The following is a 5028-nucleotide window of genomic DNA, read 5'->3' on the forward strand; positions in this document are numbered from 1 at the left end:
GTCAAAGACCTGAATGTAAGAACTAGAACTATATAAAACTCTTAGAAGAAACCTAGGGAAATCTTTATGACCTCGGATTAGGCAATGGTTTCTTAGATATGACACCAAAAGCACAAGAGAACAAAAGAAAAATAGATAAACTGGACACCATCAAAATTAAAATTTTTTGTGCTTCAAGACCAAAGTCTTGATCAAGAAAGTGAAAATAAAACCCAAAAAATGGGAGAAAACTTTTGCAAATTATATTTGATAAGGATCTTATATTTAGAGTATATAAAGAACACTTATAACTCAATAATAAAAAGACAAATAAAGGGTCTGAATAGACATTTCTCCAAAGGAGATATACACATGGCCAATAAGCACATGAAAAGATGCTCAACATCACTGGCCATGAGGGAAATGCAAATCAAAATCACAATGAAATACCACTTTACACCCATTAGGATGGCTATAATAAAAAAAGTAGACAATAACAAGTGTTGACATGGATGGGAAGAAATTCAACCCCTTATACATTGCTGTATACATGGGAATGTAAAACAGTGCAGCTACTTTGAGAAACAGTCTGGCGGTTTCTCAAAATGTTAAACATAGAGTTACCATATCACTGAGCAATTCCATTCCTATGTGCATACCCAAGTGAAGTAAAAACACAGGTTGACACAAAAACTTGTACATGTATATTCATAGCAGTATTATTCATAACAGCCAGAAAGTGGAAACAACCCAAATGTCTATCAGTTGATAAATGGATAAATAAAATGTGGTCTCTCCACATAATGGAATATTATTCAGCACTAAAAAGGAATGAAGTACTGATATATGCTACCAAAAGGATGACCTTTGAAAACATTATGCTAAGTGAAAGAAGCCAACCGTGAAAGACCACATTGTACGACTGCACTTATATGAAATGTCCAGAATAGGTAACTCCCTACAGAGAGAAAGTGGATTATTTGTTGTCTAGGACTGGGGAGCTTAGGGAGAAATGGGGAGAAATGGTTATGGGGTTTCTTTTGGGGGTGATGAAAATACTCTAAAATTGCTCATGGTGATGGTTGTTCAACTCTGTGAATATCCTAAAAATATTCACATACTATACACCCAAGTACTTACCAGCCTGCTTAAAAATTAGAATATTACTCACTCCAGTGGAATTCTTTTCCTTTTCCCAAAGGAAACTCTGAATTTTATGTTAATCCTTCCTTTACTTTTCTTTCCATCTATTGTTTTCTAAGGTTTCTGGTTGTTTGTTTGTTTGCCCATAGCAGCCAGCATGTTTGCAGTGGGGAGGATTCTAGACCAGACTAACCATTTTCAGGTTTCTGGGTGAAAAATCCAGACAAGATCCAGACAAGATCCAGACAAGATCTTCCCTCTCCCATGACCACCCTAAGTAACATAGACTCTGGGTGGCATGGCTGTGTCTTGAAACAAATGCCATTAGTCATGTACCATTAAAGATCAAAGGGACTTTAAATATCTAGGCTGAAGATGGTAAATTGTCGTCAGAATGCTGCCATTCCTGCGCTCATGCAGACATCACTAATCCATCAGGATGTTCTTTCATACTGACCTGTTTTGATCCCAGGGAAGAGATGGTGGCTGTTACTACCATCAATCAACCACAGGAAGGAAACTAACATTTATTAGACACCTACTATATGCCAGGGACTGTGCCAAATGCTTTACCCTTTATCTTATTTAAACACCACAATTCTCTAAGCACTAGTATCTCCATTTAGGGCTGAGGAAGCATCACTCAGAGATATTGAGTCACTTGCCCATGCAGTTAGCAAATGTCAGAGCAGAGATTCAAACCTGTGCAGTTGGGGAGCTGGGTGGAACCTGATCCCCGAGAGACAAATTAATCACAGTGAAAAGATGCCACAAGACCACACAGAAGTCCATCTCAATCAAACACGTGAATGAAGCTACCAAGTAGATCCAGTTCCTCCCCTAAGAAGGCACAGCCTCTCTCTGGGCAGACATTAGCCAGCAGCAACGGTATCCATGGGTGCCCGGGATTCTCCAACCCTCATTACTGGAGGTGATGAGAAAAAAGAGCGAGATGGGAAGCAAGGTGTCCTTTGGCAGCAGAGTCCCAGAGCTGACACCCCTGCAGTGAGGGGATCTGAAGGAGACTTCTTCTTTCCTGCCCTGTCTAATGTCAGGCTTGCCTCTAAGGAATCACTGGTCACCAAAACCCTCAGACACAAGTTTTTAACAATTTTGAAAGTTCCGGGCTATAAACTCAACTCTAGATAGGCCACGCAGAGGGCCTAGTTCAGACAGCTCTCACCTGATAGAAAATCCGAGGAGGCCTACGGATGTGGCCCACCCTGTAAAGCTCATTTGGGCACAGGCATCTGAACAGACACTCAAATCACTTGCTGGACGAGAGATCTGAGCTGAATTCTGGCTCCAAACAAAGGTGGGACCGGTCAGGGCACCCCACTGGAACTTCTGCTGTTCCCGCAGGAGAGGCTCCTGCCTCCAGGTCTGGTGGAAGCTGCGTGGATGGAGCCAAGTCAATGCTTAATCATCATCTAAGACCAAAACATTTTTTTAAAAACACCCCAAAAATGCTGCTTTCAAGTTTGACGTAAGGGGACTCAGAGCGCTGAGCACAGAGCAGGAGCTGCTCCAAGCAACCAAAACGGGCGGGGCTGAAGCAAAGCAGCCGGGGGCTTTGCCTCCGCATTTCAAAAGCCTGAGTCAACCCATGATATTTTAGCCGCCTGTTGACTTCCTGAAGCCTAATTACAGCCCCCTGGGGAGGCGGGGGGGGGGGGGGGGGACACACACACATTCCTCTGGGTAACGCAGGGAGGCCCACGCACAGCCCCATGACCCCTCTTTGCATGTGCAGTGTGAAGTGGGAGATGATGCATAACAGGAAAGGGCTGTCACAGCTTCTGAGCCGGGACCGGCTGATGTCGCGGGAATTGCCAACTTCGCCCTCAGTGCGCTCACCAGCTCAGTGTCCTCTTTATCCCAGGTGAAAAGGGACGGTTGTCTCATTTGGTGCCCAGGGTCCCCAGAATGTTTACTCTTCTTTGTAGAGAATATTTCTGGGCCCGTCCTCTTTTCTCCCACACTATCTAGGACAAAGCTCCCCTTACAGATGGAGGGAGGACTGTGGAACCTGCTCTGGTTCCGTGTCTCCCCCCAGGATAAACAGCTTTACCCTCAGCTTTACGAATTCCTTCCTTATTCTTACTTATCTTAGAAGCTATTTTTAATTGACCCGGTGCCTCATGATCTATTGATAAAAGCACCACTAAAAGTGTCCTGTGTGCATGGAAATCACTGTTAATTTGATGTTAAGTTGAGGCCTTGGCATAGATTAGATGCAAACTCAGATTTTTACTTTGATGCTATGGCTCTTCCCTTTACGCTATTCTCCTTCCCCTAAGAGGGAGACAGAGGAGAAGGAGGAAATAGGGAACAGACGGGGGGTGGTGTTTGTCTCTAGTTGCAAGTGACAGAAACTGACATCTAGCTTAGATGGGAAAGGATTTTATTAGAGGGGCACCAGGTGGCTTTCAGAATCCAGTGGCGGGTCCAAGAACAGGGCTTCGAAAAGGACAGGAACCAGAGCGTACTGGGGTTTGGGCAGGAGAAACTAATTAATAATAGCTGCCTTGGGGCTCTGTCCCTGGAACAAATTTGCTCCCACAATTTCTGTCTCACTTGGAGCAATTGTCGAAGTCCCAGGAGAGAGCCTGATTGGTTGTACTAGGACTACTTGTGTACCTTAGGCCAGGAAAGAGAAGAGCCCCAAGATGACACACAGTGCAGGGGAGACATCTAACTCTACACGCTGTTAGCAAATGAAGGAGAAATGGATGCTGAGTGCCCAAACGACAAATGACCACTATGCCAAAACTTTCTAGGTGTTGGGGACGAAGATTCTGGCCACCGCAAACCGGATTAGGGCTGGGGCAGGGCCCTGCAGGTTGAGTCTTATTCATGACATTGGGATGGCCGCCATCATTACCACCATCTCTTTCTATCTAGGAAAGGGGGGCTGGGCCCCTACATTCTCCAAACCTGTCTGCTGGGGGTGGGGGGTAGCATTTCTTCTCTCAGGAAGTAGTCCTCATCCAAAAACATAAGATCCAGCTATAAAGTGGTAGACCAATAGCGACTTACAATCAACTGTGTAGACACACTGTCTTATAAAGACCACTCATAATGCAGTGGTCTTTATGGTCAAATGACTTGAGTTGGACATCTAGCACTACTTACCTGTTATGAGCCTCTGAGAAAACACCTATGTACTCTCTGAGCCTCAGTTTGTTCTGCTGTAAAATGGGGAGATAATAACATGTACTCTGCCTCCGTCTACATGTCGTTCTATCAAATGAAATAAAAATTGTCAGAGTTTGTAAGCTGTGAGCTATATACAGATACAAAGAGGCATGCTATAATTTTCATTATTATCAAGTGAGGCCAGGCTGCTTGAATAAGTGGACAGAGGCAGGAAATGCAGCTGGAAACCACAGTACCTGAGGGGAGGTTTGAGGAGTGGAGGATGGGAGCTTAGAGGGCAGTCATCTAGGCTTTCCGATTCTTCTCAAGGTCAAGTGCTATGAATAGGTGAGGCTCCACTAGATGCTGTCACACATCCCAAGGTCAAATGGCCTGAGGGTAGAGTTATAAATTCCACCAGTAATTTTAACAGCTCTGTTTTTTTTTTAACATCTTTATTGGGGTATAATTGCTTTACAATGGTGTGTTAGTTTCTGCTTTATAACAAAGTGAATCAGTTATACATGTACACATGTTCCCATATGTCTTCCCTCTTGCATCTCCCTCCCTCCCACCCTCCCTATCCCACCCCTCCAGGCGGTCACAAAGCACCGAGCCAATATCCCTGTGCCATGCGGCTGCTTCCAACTAGCTATCTACCTTACTACGTTAGTGTGTATATGTCCATGACTCTCTCTCGCCCTGTCACAGTTCACCCTTCCCCCTCCCCATAACCTCAAGTCCGTTCTCCCATAGGTCTGTGTCTTT

Source organism: Aethalodelphis obliquidens, unplaced genomic scaffold, assembly GCF_003676395.1.
Source record: "Aethalodelphis obliquidens isolate GAN/ISIS:26980383/991018 unplaced genomic scaffold, ASM367639v1 scaffold11, whole genome shotgun sequence".
Taxonomy (NCBI): Eukaryota; Metazoa; Chordata; class Mammalia; order Artiodactyla; family Delphinidae; genus Aethalodelphis; species Aethalodelphis obliquidens.